Source organism: Ptychodera flava, chromosome 1 (genome assembly GCF_041260155.1).
Source record: "Ptychodera flava strain L36383 chromosome 1, AS_Pfla_20210202, whole genome shotgun sequence".
Taxonomy (NCBI): domain Eukaryota; kingdom Metazoa; phylum Hemichordata; class Enteropneusta; family Ptychoderidae; genus Ptychodera; species Ptychodera flava.
This window is the reverse complement of record NC_091928.1, coordinates 37,008,499-37,025,540: the sequence shown is the minus strand read 5'-3', so window position 1 is coordinate 37,025,540 and position 17,042 is coordinate 37,008,499.

Sequence of the window (17,042 nt, the reverse complement as noted above, 5' to 3'; positions counted from 1 at the left end):
TGATAATTTGCATATTTCATGAACTTTTCTAATAAGTGGGCCATGTCAAGAAATACTGCATCAAATTTGATGAAATTTGGTACAGATTTTTATCTTTCATTGCTGTGATAATGTGAGAAGGCATTTAAAGCCCCCACACAATTATCAGATTTATCTTATATAAATATTATTTCTTGATAAAATATTCAATGGAAAACACAAGAATGACAAACTGTTAATGGGCTGTTGACAAATTTGCTAATGCCAGAACCAGGAATTGAGAAGGGCGCCTAGTATCATGTCAAATTATTGCTAATTTGCATATATGATGAACGTTCATAATTAGTATCATATGGCTAGAAATGATGTTTAAAATTGATGAAAGCCGGTACAGATGTTGATTATCCAGTAGTGATATGGCATGCAAAGATATGTAGAAGTATCATGTCAATTAACTGCCGATTTGCATATTTAATGAATTTGTAATTGACCTGATATGGCGAGAAATGTTCATCAAATTTCATGAAACCTGGTACAGATGTTGAGCTCACATTGCTTTAACATTTAATAAATAAACAATGCCATATCATGTTAATCAATATTTTATTTACATATGTAATTAACTTTCCTAATAAGAGTTATATGTCCAGATACACTCCATCCACATGAAGCTTTGTACAGATGTTGACCTCACATTGTTTTAATATAATCATTGACACTTGGCGGTATCATTTGTAAAATGTGGTACACGTGATAATCTGTCAGTGTTATAGTAGAATTCCAAAAGTTTAGCAACATCCTGCCAATTTATTACAAATGGGCTTATTTAATGACCTTTTGTAATTAGGCTGGCAGCCCTCATTGATTTAACGATTTCGTCATTCTTAATTTTACATCAAAATTAATGAACAGGACTGTATCTTCCCTAAGGACTTGTTTTCAAAGTACCAATTAACAAGTGGGGATTGTGTCATCAACGATGACTTGTTATTGATAATGTATCTGCTTTGGGATCCGTCATTATTTACGGCCTTTTGGTTGGAGGAATGCGATGGAGTCACTCAAATAATTAAAAGCTACACAGGGGATGGTTGGAATGTGCAGAGAAAGAACGGGAATTACCGAACTTTTTGGTGCAAAATAAAGTGAAACCTCTCACTGCATGAATGCATACATCAATTTCTCAGAAATTTCTCAGACCCCCTCTCGCACTCTCCCGCGTGGGGTGTTCTAACAGTTTTACTTGTAAAAATAATAAAAAACCCTATAACATTGCACCAGACAGAACCATTGCTTACATTAATTTCTCAATCTCCCATGCAAGATAGGGCACACTCTCCTCATATCCTTCCCCCCCTCAGCCTCTCAAGTGTTACCCCCGTACTTTGAAACTCTGCCAATACAGATATACTAGTGAAAACCCTGTTGTGATACTCATCCAAATAAAACAAAACTCTATGGTTGGATACTGGTTATCGCGTGAGCATTTATGTCTATATTTTGTTGTTACTTAGAATTTAATTACGTTGGTTTCACTCTTTTTCAACACACCATGAGATAAGCGATGATAATCTAGCAGAGTAAACCGGGATTTGAAAAGTCTTTACTATAGCTGTATTTTTGTCAAAAATAACTGTATTGAAATTTAACTTTAGACTGTGGGGGTCACTCACAATTTCTGTGTTAGAGAGGGATTACTGAAATTCATCAACGTTGGCAAGGGGACTCGAAATTCGGAGTTTTCGATGAAATTCGTCTGACCCCCAGGTTGTATATAAAATAATCGCAATCATACCAATCCATAATCCAATAACACTAGGTCAAAATTTGTAAGATAATAGTTGTAAACATAGACACAAAACAGCACAGAACAGACAGTAAATAGACGGTACAAACAAAGTCAAATTCATGAAAGAAAGATATATGGACCTCTGGCCAAAAGACCAAGAAGTGATGTCAGGTGTTTCGAAAATAGTAAGCGCATCCTGCCCCACATGTGGCACCGCCATATATCAATCTGTAAGTCAGATAGGTAGTGGTCACTAACTAAGGCCCAATATCAAGGATTGTGGTCCAGGGATTTAAAACGTTTATAAATTAACTGGCATTGCCGAAACTTTAAGCTAATAGCAATAATGTACCCTTTTCAGACCTGTAATGGACTCAATCAAGGTGTGCTCGGTGTAATGTGCTCGGCTCCCCCTATTTAGCTCACGTATTCACACGTGGGCTAATGTCATAGTGACGTCTGTCTGTCTTTCCGTGTGTGTATGTGTGTGTCTGTCTGTCTTTCTGACTGTCTGTCTGTCTGTTTACACGATAACTCAAAAACGCCTGAACAGATTCACGTCAGATTTGGTATCATATGCTACTTGCAAGAATAGATTAGATTTTGTTTCGTGTTGCGTTCATATTAATGAAGTTATGCAATATCATTTTTTCCGTTCAACGGTTTTCCTATGGAGACGGTATTGACAGTGTAGGCATATATCAAGAAATACTTCACAAAATTTCATGCAACTTTTCACTGATGACAACCTCAGAACATAATGATAATACTGTGAGTGTCATGTCAATTATCTGCTCATTTGCATATTTAACAAACTTTTGTTATTAGTGACATAACTGTGAAATTCCTGTACCAAACTTGATGATATGTGCAACAAATATTGATCTGATAGATATCTAATTATACTAAAGCATTGGGCTGTGTCAAGTTAATAAATAGCTCATTTGCATATTTTATGAATTTTTATAATTAGTCATATAACTCTGATACAACTGCACCAATTTGATGAATTCTGCTCCAGATACTGAGCTGACTGATATCTAACGGTGGTGTAAAGCACTTAGTAGTGTCAATTAATTAAGGGTTCATTTGCATACTTAATGAACTTTGTAATTAGGTATATAACTCTGAAATTACGGCACCCAAGTCAGTGAAATCTTGTACAGATATTGATCTGATAAATATCTAATTGTACTGAGAAGCATTTGGCAGTGTGAAGTTAACAAATAGCTCATTTGCATATTTTATGAAGTTTTGTCAAACTCAAAATAAGTCATTCATATAACATGTCATTTCTTTCATTCAGGGGTCACATTAGCACTTGTCGTTCTGTTGAGCTAATGCTAAAATTTTCTAGTCTGTTCACTAGATATCAACAGGTGAGCACATTCATTTCATATCTGGTTAAATTTTGTTTTCGACCATTATAGGACGGGAGAAGTACACTATCAAGAAGCACGATCCATCATGACCTTTCTCTTTAGGCCATAAATTGGAGGAATAACAACGTACGGGCTACAAAGGGGCCAAAATATGATATAGAACTCTACAGAAATGCCAACATAAGCGGAAGTTTATTTGAGGGTATGCTGTCAGCACTTGTAGGGCTTCGTCGAAGTGATTTCCCAATGACAAGTCGTTGTGTCAAAATCACTTAACTTGAAAAGACTGACTTTGCTTAAACCAACTCTTACCAGTAATCACTATAACTGCAAGAAATTACATCTGCGTCAATTACAGCCAGTTAAAGATCGGAACTTAGAAGGAAGTAATCTAGGCGACTCTGTTTTTACTCGGGACACAGCATCCGCCGAATAAAACATTTTATAAATGTATATCGAACTATCCAAAAATCGATAACATCGTGCATCGTGCATATATCAGTCAAGTTGAATACTTACTTTTTCAAGATCATTGGAAAACTCCTTGTCCATCCAAATTGACGTTTACTGCCATATATGATCCCCCTTCCCCTCATTACCTCTGTTTCATCTTTTTCTACGTTCCAATCTCGATCATGTCGCTAATGTGCAAAAGGTAGGATGCATGCTCTTTCTGAGTATTTTGGCCATAGCAATTGCTAAACAAAAACGGCTTATCAAAAATATCAACTCAACCTAAAATGATTATTATATGTTTCGCGTGAATGAATGGAGTAACCAGGAAGTAACCTATACCAGATCAAGTCGACGTTTTCGACACTATGAGTCTCTCGCAAAAGGATAACACTGGATATTTGTTACCAGACCACTGAACAACCCCTTTTCTCTTCATATAAATGTATATATTACTATTGTTAATACATCGAATTTCCCAGTCATTATACACTGATGGAAACTAACATTCAAAACTTCATAAATCTCTTACTCGAAATTTCTATGGCTCATGAATTTTACAGATAAAAAGAGGAAAAAAGAAAAAGGACATGGACGTTTAGAACTATATCGGGGGAAAACGAGAAATAAAAAAGGAACAGCAACATCGAAAAAACTAAAGGCAAAATTTGAGGTACAATCATGACTTAAAGACACGTTACACAGAGATGCTCCGATTACATGGCCTGAAAGTACACCAAACAATGGTATAAATCATGGTTGGTTCACGTGACAATTTCCAATTGCCAAATGCTGGATACGAAAATAAAACGCAAAATTCGACTTATCTGAGAACAAATTTAACTTATGCGTCAAACTCTGTAACAGAAGACTTACATGATCGTAGACTTGCGTGATCATGGAGGAGAAGATAAGTCAGATTTCCAAAATACAAGTACAGTCAAGGGTCATATCATATACATAACACATTCTGCAACCAGTTAATTTTCTAGCTGGCTATCTTGCGGTGGAGATGTTTAAAATTATTGTGCATGAAGAGTTGACTATTTTCGAATCTTACCGTCTTTTTCTCTATATACACTTTGCCATCACTTTCCGAGGATTCTGCTTGGTCTTGTAGTCCACAAGGCAAAGGTCCGTTTTACCTCGCGTGCGCATGCGCGCAGCGAGGTTATGGTTTAGGCGTTTCTGTGTGTGTGTGTGTGTGTGTCTGTCTGTCTGTCTGTAGCACGATATCTCAAAAACGGCTTGGCAGATTCCGATCACATTTCGCACACTATTTGTTCTTCAAATTTGCAAGAACTGATTAGTTTTGGTGGTTATGCTTTGCGATTTATCAAGTTATGAGTAAAAGAAAATTTGTGGCCTGTATAAGTCTATGGGAGGCTAAATAAGTATGTTTGAGGGCGCTATACTAAAACATTTTACACAAAGTGATTTCTGAATTCAGTCACTCGGCCGCGCTGATCGCTAATCTTGAGTTTTGACTGTTGATGTCGTCGTGTCGACGTTTGACTTTAAGAATCGTGTGGGTTACTCTGGACATAGCGAACCAAAAGCTAGATTATCGAAGGTAAGCGTCATAATATTTGATCAATGCATTTTTCTCTGAGAATGAGATGTAGAGTGACACTTTTCAATCTTGTGTGTGTGTCAGCGAATTTATATTCCGGCATGGTTCCGCTGAGATCAGCATAATATTATGGCGAGGTATTGACAGTCTGTGTCTTTTAAGTTGCTTTTCAAGATTGTATTAGCTACAGAACCAACAATGACAAATTTTTCATGAGATTTCCATGTTGGCATTGATGTTAAATCAGCAGCAGTAGGCTAGCTCCTGCGTACAATAGGTCTGCGTTTCCCGGCGGTAGGGTGGTAGGCCGACGGCTTGTACCACACTGTCCACAGGACACCACGTGGTAGAGGCCGTGTGCACAACCTGTACGCAGAGCTTCGAATACACTAGACAGAGTTCGTGTTTCCGTAAATTAGGCATTGAACTTGACAATATAGGCAATAACCAGAATCATCGACCATCGCCTGACAAATGCACCATAGTAAGCTGTACATGAGTTGCTATTGTTATGTTTCATTTTCAGTGGAATTTACTGCAGGTGGTTTTATCAATGATAATCAAAATAGCAAAATTAAAACCCAGCAGAAAATTAATGCTTTCACTGCATGTAGACTATATGCATGCTGATTTCTGATTTCATTACCACAACAATAGCTCACATAACCAGGAGAAATCTTTGATTTCAACTATAATATGTATGTATAAATCTTTGCATAAATAATGATTAATCAAAATTCGGTACACACTCCTTGCAGACCATGTGACTGATAGTACTACATTTCGAATTTCAACATCATAGATCATGTCTGATTCTGTCACATAATTCTAATGATGACATATTATGGCATTGCTGCTTGTTTATTCACCGGAGACCAGTATAAAACCAAACCAGCCAAATTTTGGCGTTACCCCTCACCTTGACCTCACTAAAAATGTATTTCTCTCATTCTTACCAATACAACCACACGACTTCAAACATTCAATAGTTATGAACAGAACCTCTGACTGTTCATTGCCAATGAAAATCAGTGTCACTGTTCAATATATACATTAGACTGTAAGGTACAGTCGTGTGAGGGCGCTCTGTTTTTTAAGCCGGGCATATGGAGCGCCCTCACACGGCTGTACTTTACATTCTATATTCATATTATAACTTTGAAACATTTTATCGTCCAACTATTCTAATTTTGAGAAATTCGGGAACAAATTTTGTCATCTATTTACACATTTTCCTTCTTCATAAAAGCCAATACCCCAAGAAGTACTTTACAAAATGTGCACGCGAGGCCATTCAGTTCATATCTGGTTATAAAAATGTTCGTATCTTCAAGAACTGTACGCCAGTTACTCGATATAACACTTCTTTGTGCACGAAGTGAAAGTTTAGAAATTGTATGCCGCGTGTTGTACATTACCTAGTTCAACGGGTGAAGGCGCCGACACAACGATCCCTTCATAAATAAACACGGACACATGGTGTTGTACAGCGGGCTTACCATGCCATGCATACTTAAAAGGCATTTATAGAAATGGGATCCAAAATCTGATTTCTTGATAGGCTCGTTTTGTCTCCCTTTCGTACATGTCGTGCTATCACGGTCCCAGGCTAGCTGTGATATCGCAGCGGAGCTAGTGGCGGTTATCGAACGCGCTCGGGTCGAGGGTCACCGCCGGTACTGCTGGCACCGCTGCAATATCGCAGCTTGGTCCCAGACGCAGGTCGGCTGCTGGACAGATGCAGCAAGCAGTGGTACTCTATTTAATATTACACGCACGCTCGTGCCAAAGTTTTTTACCTTAAAGACCGGCGGGAAAATAATCCGCACAAGTTGCAGTGGAGAGGGTATTTCTTCTTTACCTAATGTGCGCATCACGGGAGTATAATAATTTTGGTCCAGTGATCAATCAAGTATCTAAACCCAGAATGGAGATGCTGATTTACCTTCAGTAAGTAACCAAAATTCTTTTGAATCTACTGTTTTAGAAGCAATTTCAGTTTTTCCAAATTACTGGTGTTAAAATCATTTTTTTTCTTTTGATTAATCAGCTCCCTGTAATCTCGTTTGCATTTTTTCAGCAAGTCAAGGTTGTACATGGATCTATTATTTCTAAAAATCATTCAATTTGAGTTGACAAGAATACATTTAAATCTCTTACAATCTCGATCACACCATGAATGTAAATGGCTATGGTGAGGATACTATTGTTTGTAAGGGAATGCACGGATATTAGGGAGGTGTAGTTACTCATTACTGTAGATGACATTAACATTATGATGTTAGGAAGCAGTAAAAAATAGCGATTGCGCAAATTGCTCATGTCGAGCCATTTCTGCCCTTTTAAATTTACTGACTGCGCGAAAATAGCGCACAAAACACAGTACGCAAATACGTCCATATGATGGTGACCCAATTGCATACTTTGGTAACCTGTAAATTTGCTGTTGTTTCTAGTCAGAATACTCTAGGAAAATTCAGAATACTCCCTAGGAAAATACATAATATCACCTGTCATTCAACTTTGGTGACATGCATAACGCAGAGTATACGCATAGAAAAGAACAGCCAAGAACATATTTATTTTATTTATTTATTTATTTATTTATTTATTTAATTATTTATTTATTTATTTATTTATTTAATTATTTATGTATTTATTTATTTATTGCAACCGTTTTAAAGAGGCACACCCTCTTGGTAACATTTTTAAAAATATTTTGGGTATCGCGAGAAGAATAAGATCTACATTAACGAGAACTTAACTCCGTTCAAACGAAATTTGATGAAAAAGGTGAATGTCAAGAGGAAGAGTTTAGACTACAAATACCTATGGACATATAACAACAATATCTATGTTAAAAAGGAACAAGGTATGCAGTCTGTCATTATTCGTAATGAGGCAGATATGGTTAAAATAAGATGAAAGTTAACAGTCATGCTCAAACTATACAAATACCATGCACATATTAGACACGAATCTTTATCAGATATCTAGTCATTCTTACTCCATTACAGAATTCAATGATACTTTTTCAAACAGAGAGAACTCTTTCTCTGTTTCACACATTAATATCAGGTCTTTGAACAAAAATGTCGACAATTTTAAGTCGGTTTTTGAGGATTGTATCATTCATAAGTTTAAGATAATTGCCCTCACAGAAATATGGCAGATTCGGAACAAAAATATGTCAACATGGAGAACTACACATTGGAAACAAGGTGTAGAAGTCATTGTAAAGGTGGAGGTGTTGGGATCTAAGTACATACGTCTATACAATATAATATTTGTGACGAAATTTCAGTACCCAATGCAGAATCGTAATGGTTAGAATTTAAAGACAAAGGCAAACAGTATATTGTTGGTGTAATTTATAGACCACCAAGTGACGATGAAATGTTATTTATAGATGGCCTTGAAAATACTTTGCGTTTGATAAACCACAAATGCCATGGTTGTGTTTTAGTTGGTGATTTTAATATCAACATCAACCAGTCTTCAAGTATGTCTAACAGGTTATTGAACAATCTCCATTGTTTAAACTATGAGCAAGTCATTCAAGATCCAACTAGGATTACCAGTTATTCACAGACCACCATTGACCATATTTATACAAATCTCTGTGACAGAAGCATTGATGCTGGTGTTCTCTATGCTGACATTTCTGACCACTTACCAGTTTTTGTATTTTTTAATAATTTTTGTTTATCACTACCAGACAAAGTGCGAGTTTTGTCAAGGGATTTTTCAAATTACAGCAAGGATATCTTTACAAATGACCTCAGAAGAGAAACGTGGGACGATGTTATCTCTTGTCAAGATGTCAATTTAGCTTATAGAAACTTTTCGACAAAATTTCTCAATTATTCTTCAAAACACGCCCCTTTAAGTCATTCAGCAAGTTAAACAAAAAGAAAAACAAACCTTGGATTACCCCTGGTATAAGAAAATCAATAAAAGCTAAACATAGTATGTATAAGAAACTAATCAAGGGTGGGTTCAAGGAACCTTTTTATAGCAAATACAAGAAATATAGAAATTGTCTAACTAATATCTTGAAGAAAGCCAAAAAAATGTATTATTCACAGCTTTTCATGACAAAGAGTAACAATAGTAATGAGATGTGGTGTGTAATAAATGAACTTTTGGGTAAGCAAAAACGAAAGAATCTTAAGATTCCAAATCAGATTCATGTTGCATCCGATAGTAGTATGGAAAGTACTTCTGACTTGCAAAATATGGTTGAACTTTTTAATAATTACTTTATTAATATAGGAGAGAATTTAGCATCGAGTATTGATACTTCTACTGCAACAGATTTTAATAAGTACTTAAAGAATCGTAATCAACAGTCATTCTTTTTACGTCCTGTAACTGAGGTTGAAGTAAGGGATATCATTGTGTCACTTGATATTGAGAAAGCAACTGGCCATGATAACATTAGTGTTAAACTTGTCAAAGATGCTGTTGAAGAAATTTCCAAGCCACTTTGTCACTTGATAAATCTTTCATTCTCAAAAGGGGTGTTCCCAGATGATTTAAAATTGCTAAGGTACTACCAATTCACAAAAAAGGGAATCTAGATGACATGGGCAACTACAGGCCTATTTCCATTTTACCGGTGCTCAGCAAAATTTACGAACAGATTTTTAACAAACAGGTTCTGCTCTTCTTTAACAAACACAATTTATTCTATGATCACCAGTACGGGTTCCGTAAACAGTATAGTACAAAGTTATCACTAATCAGTCTTTCTCAATATCTACTTCATGAAATTGACAATGGCAATCCCACTCTAGGTATATTCATAGATTTTTCAAAAGCATTCGACACAATCAATCACGATGTTTTACTTGCAAAACTTGAATTTTATGGTATAAGGGGTTTACCTCTTAGCTGGATTCAAAGTTATTTATCGTCAAGAAGTCAGTTCGTTGGTGTACAAGGTATAAATTCTCATGCAAAAACAATCACGTGTAGAGTCCCCAAGGATCAATTTTAGGTCCTACCCTTTTCCTTATCTACATAAATTATATTCCTATGTCATCAGACGCGTTTAACTTTCGACTTTATGCTGATGACTCAAATTTATTCCACACATTTTGCAACAGTTCAAATTGTATTAATCTGCATACTATTAATGACGATTTTAGGCATGTGAGTAACTGGTGTGACGCCAACAAACTGACAATCAATTCCACAAAAAGAGATTACATGATCATGAAAAGTTGTAGAAAAAATATTGAGTGTCACGGTTCACTTCAATTGAAGAACAATGACATTCGTAAAGTGGAATGTGCTTCTTTTGTTGGAGTAATTATCGACAGTAACCTGTCTTGGAAACAACACATTGATGAGGTATGTGTGAAAATTAGCAAATTAACTGGTGTATTTTACAAATTACGTCACATAATGCCACAATCGATCTTAGTCCTGTTGTATAACGCCTTTGTTCTTCCCCATCTTACTTACTGTCTTGAAGTGTGGGGAGCCACATATCCAACATACCTTAATGAAATATCTGTACTTCAAAAAAAGATGATTCGCACAATGACCTTTAGTAATTGGACAGAACACACAGCACCATTTTTAAAAAACTAGATATACTTGATATTTACAAACAGCATAAATTACAGCTTGCAGTCTTTGTTCATGATGCTCTTCATGCTAGACTTCCATGTACTTTTCATGACTTTTTTACTCCAATTTCACATTCATATTTTACAAGACAAAAGGAACGAAATGATCTGGAAATACCCAAAGCTAAACACAGAGTAGGTCAGTTTACAGTAAAATATACAGCAACAAAAACTTGGAACAGCATACCTGATATCATACGGAACATAACAAATAGAAATAGTTTTAAACGTGAATATAGAAAACATCTCCAATCTCTTGTCTAAAGAAATGTATCACTGTAATATATTTCTGATTTCTTTATATTTTTTTTCTTTTCTGAGTAGTTTTCTGTAAAGTAATTACGTGTGTTTCAGAGGAACAGCTTGCCCACATTCTTTTGCCAAAATATGTTAATGAGGCTGGAGGCGGACTCGATTAGTTGCTGGACAACTATTTTCCGTACTCCTTTTCCCTCCTTCTGTGTAATCGATTTATTGTAAATTTACATTTGATCTTCACTTGTTTTTGGGAATAAAACATTATTATTATTATTTTGTAATGCCAACGGTCGATATTTGACGTGGCGACTGCGCGCGGATCGCGAGATATCGATAAAAACATGTCATTTCCCGAGCGTATTTTTTACATCCCGAAGTTTTACGATCGTTTCTGATTTTGACCCGAAATCCCCCGAAGGTTTGTTGTTGTGCTGATTGACGATATTCTAGGGAGTCTACAATAAGTTCGAACAACGCAATTAATTTACTTCCAACTGCAAAGACTTTATATACAGCATTATGCTTTTATCTGAGGTACGTTTTTAAAACTTCTACTTAGTTTTTGTCGTTTTCATTATTCTAAATCAGTTGTATTATATTTTTAACCAATACCACATAAACATCAGTTTTTACGTGTCAAATATTAGCCGCCTCCGATGACTACATTTTGTCGTCTGCCACACAGTACGCTTCGCGCGTGGTATGCATCAATCTGATTAAAATCAGATGTAGAGTACGGCGACGTCTTCTTATGCGTACGCGGTATTCTCTCGCTGTCGCCTCTCACTACATCTGACCAACTCCCATAGAAGGTCGCGTTCAAATCTCGCGCTCTGGCCAAAACAGCCGACCTATCAGAAGGCGCCTTGCAGAGAACAATAGGTATGACTCGCAAGCATGCATATGCACAAGACGCACGAAAATCAGCAGTGTGTAACCGAGCTATCCACCCAGTTGTTAACAAAGGCGCACGGCGAATTTTCAAATCACCCGTCTGTGATTTTAATGTTGAAACATACCTTTTATTAATAACTGTGCAAACGGAAATCATGAGGACAGACTTTGAGACCAGCCCTTTGTACGATGCTGTGTGTTCCCGGCGTAATATGGCATCCCATTACAGCCCTGCAGAAAGGAATACACGGCGAGTTATCGGTCCTGATTCTGACCGCGCATGAAAAGCTACCTTTTCTAACTACTTTCGGCCGAGTAACTCATTAGATAACGCCATTAGATACGTTCTTGTAAGATATGGCCGGTTCCTGGACACCTGACCGACCGTGAATCGCTGGTAAACTATTACAAACGGTTTGGGACGAGAGCAAATTTTTGAATAGAAGAGAGCTCGGCCCCGGTCAGTGGGAGAACTCGGCGAGTTGCGAGCTCTCTACAACTTGTACAGGATGACATCGGCCGCACAGTGTGGTACATCTTTATTTGCTTTCCATTAAAAAACTCTGCACACTTACGATTTACTACCGTCAAACCATAACACATAAAATGTTATTCATCCAACGATCAACGAAGTCATTGTAATTTGTACCTCTCGATCGTACGCCCGCCCTACTCGCAATCTGCGGAAACGCCGAGGCCGACGTGTTTTTCAATGTTCAACAAAATAATATCAAACAACTAAAATTGGTAGGTGTGGATCTGTCGACTGTGACGAGCAAATGTACGCAATCATCATATGATCAATAAGTGGCCCTCTCCCACTGGCCGAGTGGGTTGGAGCGGGCACTGGCTGATCTCGCAACTTGCCGACCTCTTTGGTTTATATCATTTTTTTTTGCAATCTGTAAGTAAGCGATTGAGTGACTTGGGTAGGCATACATCGGATTTCGGCCGAAAGTAGTTAGAAAAGGTAGTTTTTCGTGCGCAATCCAAATCGGAACGGCGGTCGCCGTGTATTCCGCCTGTCAGCATAGTCAGCAGGGCTGTGGTGGGAGCTCAGGCCGTAGATACACCGGGAACACAGAGGGACTGTGATCTTACTTTTGAGACATACACATACAGTTAGCAGGGCCCATGCCAGTGAACGACTTTGGCTGCTCAGCTATACTGTTACTTATACACTCCAGTATAATGTGCACAAGCCAGCCGAGCGGCTACAAATTTCTAGACTGAAATTAGAAAGTGCGTCGATCGTGTTGTGTACTTGACGCTGCAGATGTGAACGACGATTAGATCGTATGTTTACATGGATCGCATAACGTGCAATCTGATTGGCTGTGTTCTTAAGGATGTACGATCGGAAAAATATAAGCGTACTGCGCCGATTTCCGCGCAGAAATGTATCCATAGTAACCACGCGCGCATAGTGACGTTCCGAACGTTTTTGCGTTGTACAAAATGTCGTCTGCAGGTAAAGGAAAATCGCGCCGAGAAAATGTTCAGCGTGCCCTCAAAACACGCTGGAAGGTACGAGAATTCAGCAAAGAGATAAAAAAAAATGCAACATGACCGTAGCCTGTACAGCGTAAATCAGAAGTGTGACGTCTGATTTGCTATTCGTGGTTATTAATTCCAATGATAGTGTCGCTAGTAGACCTACCGGAGAATGGAAGAATGGCCGTCGCATTGTCGATTTGAGTGAACTAGCCGAAAATCTTGACACTTGTGTCAGTTGCGGGCTTGCCTTTACGATTGTCATCGTGTATTGGAGAAACGCCAAGTTCACGGCCTCGGCTCCTGGCTCCACGTAGTGTGTGACAACTTACTTAGCCTGCAGCGAAGTCAACCTAATCCCCACCGATAAGCGTCATGGCAATAAATATTACGTGATTTTTGTATACTGTATTAATATATAGACTCTAGAAAGTAGAAGAACCTAAAAGTCTTTGCTTTGTTCTGTCATTTCCCTCTCATTAAAGTTTACAGGTAGGCTTGAATCATGACCATGCCTGGACAAGGCCACTGCAGGTAGCCACTGCAGGTCAGCAGCATTTGAAGAGCGCCCTCCTGCGATGGACCCTGGAGAGCATGGTTTATCGCCAGAACATGTAAATCCTAGTTAGTTTTGCAAAATTGTGAAAAATCGAGCTCGGTGACCTACTAAACAAAATGTGGTTTTGAAAAATTCACAAAAAGTGCTATTATTTGGCAAAGTTTGAGAAAATTGACATTAGTAGAAACTATCGATAATTAATAAATTACCCTCTCCCATTCCTAAAATTTGGGGCATATTTGTTGCAATTTTGGTTAAAAAATAAATATGATGACTTTTTAACTCAATTTTAATGTAAGTAAAATCTTCAAAGTAGCTTAGGTTTATAATTTCTTTATTCTTTTACAGTGTAAACGTGAAAAATGCAATCATGATATAAATATGAAAATGATGACCTGTTTTATTGATTTTTAGTGATTTTGTGAAAAACCGTGAATTTTTAATGTCATTTGTAAAAAACAAGCACGGTGACCCCATGTTTTTTTCCCAGTTTTGGACTATTCACATATGTAGGTATTCAAAAATCCCCATTTGAAAAAATTGACATTACTTTTACTTTTTCCGATCGTACATCCTTAAGTTCGCGAGATTTGAACGCGACCTTCTATGGGAGTTGGTCAGATGTAGTGAGAGGCGACAGCGAGAGAATACCGCGTACGCATAAGAAGACGTCGCCGTACTCTACATCTGATTTTAATCAGATTGAGTATGCATCTACCACGCGGCGGCCGCTATGTATCAACCCCACGTAACTGTGCTAGTCATCTATGCGAATTCTGGTGGATTTAGCAAAAATTGTTTTTCGTTTTTACGCCAAGTCGGTAAGACTCAGCATTCTCCAATGAGGCATGACCGATCACCGACGCCAGTGGTACTATGGCGTACAGCAGCATAAGCGTAGACTCGTACTCCATAGCGTAGTTGACAATGGCCCCAGTGCCGAACGTTCGATGTTCGGAAGCTAAATTTAGGTGGGCCACCGGAATTCAAACTTTTACTTCTTTGAAGACATGTTTTTATCGATATCTCGCGATCCTCACGCAATCGGTACTTCGAAAATCGACCGTTGGCATTAAAAAAATGTGCTTTAAAAATGTTACCAAGTGGGAGTGCCACTTTAAAACAGGGGCTCACTTAAACAATAGGAGCAGCAAATTACACAGGGCACTGGAAACGCAAGTTACAGAAGAGTTGACTGAAAAAATCTAACAAAGAAAACGAGCAATCATAATATCAACCAAACCATATTATTAGTGACTACTGCTAAAAAGGAAACGTTAGTTAAATTTTAAAAAATCCAACTATCTATAATATATATTCAGAAACGTCTGAAAAGTTTTCAATTTCTTTGTACAGATCTTTTGAAGTTGTAATTCTTTGTAGAATCACCCGGGAAAACATATGAACTCCTTCCTTTCTCTGGAATCCTTGAGTAAGTTCAATTCGCTATTATTAAACAGCATTTCTTCTTTGTCAGTAATTAATTTTTGTCTTTCTGTTGTGAAGTGATCACATTTGAAAAGAAAATGTCCCAATGTCTCACCATCTCTTCCAAAGCAAGGACATGTACAATCATCTTCATTGTTTTCCCGCCTCGCTTTTCACATTTCAGATCAAGAGTTGTGGTTCAAATTCCATGGATACTAGTGCCATTTTATGTCCATGTTCTGATAAGATATGTGGTTCAATGTCATTAGTGAGCATTAAAAATACTGCCCCCTCAAATGTCAGGTCTGCTCCTAATATTGGTGAATTGGGCAGAAATTGCCCCTTCAATTAACATGCAGAGAAAAAACTGTGTACTTTGCATTTTTCCAACATTTTAAATTTGATCTGTGGTGTGATCGTCGGAAAGTTTTTTTGATTTCGTGCGCCTCAGCACTTGTTTGCCAAGGCGAATCAGAAATAGACAAAGTGCTAATAACAAGTTCTATCAACCCTTCGCTGATCCAGCTTATTAGGCTGCGGTTGTGAACACTAAATAATTTAGCCCTCCATTGTTTCTCTTGACGCTTGTCACTAATCCTTGTCTTTTTTGTCACCAAAGCAAATTGAATAGGCACTCACACAAATGACACCTGTCAGTAGTATTTTGCATCAAAACGTGTCATGGCAAAATGCATATCAAATAAACGTGTTACCCGTGGTTTTTACGGATTAAAAGGGTCTTAGGAAATTAGTCTAGCATTTCATACTCTCCATTAATGGTAGATATAAGAGTACATCCGGGGTCTTTACGTAGATACGAATCACAGCCCCCAACATTCCAGCCCTGCGCCCACACAAAATTGACCAATTTGGGATTATGGCTTATCAACCAATTTCATTGTTCCTGCTGTTTTTCCTTAAATGTTTGGTACTTGACACCTTTCGGGAAACTTGTACCTGGTTGGTCTAAAGGGCTCTTCCGATAATTTTTTATGACCCCTCGTGCTGGTGAGGTGTTAAACTTCTTTTAACAGTAGTATAGTCTCAGCTATACACAAGTGATCAGTATTTCAACTGCATAGCATCGGTTGAGACACCATGGAAGGTTTCGCGCTTGGCTGTAAGGTAGAAGCTCTTGACGATGGTAACTGGTGGTCCAAAGGCATTGTGAAGGAAGTGATTCAAAACGACGGGACATGCACGTATTGTTAATTTTCATTTACTGGGTATTGAATACCCAGTAATTGAAACTTAACAGTACCTGTTACTTAAGATCGGTTAATTTCTATTAATCACCTTATGAAAGATATTCTAACGATGCAATACACTATTTTCTTTATTAAACTAACTGATTACATACTCGGGTAGCTACCATTCGGTAACCGGTCTCTTCCCGAATTTAATAATTAGCGTAAAATTATAATAACAACAAAGCTGTACCGCAGCAACTGTCCATCGTATCAAAATTGAGTAGTTTAAAAAAAATTGAAAAATTAAAACAAATTAAAACAATTATAAAAAAATCCCCTTTCGGGGCCCTCCTAATTTCCAAAACTGGCTGGAGAGTCTCTCACCTCTAGAACGACTCTCAAGA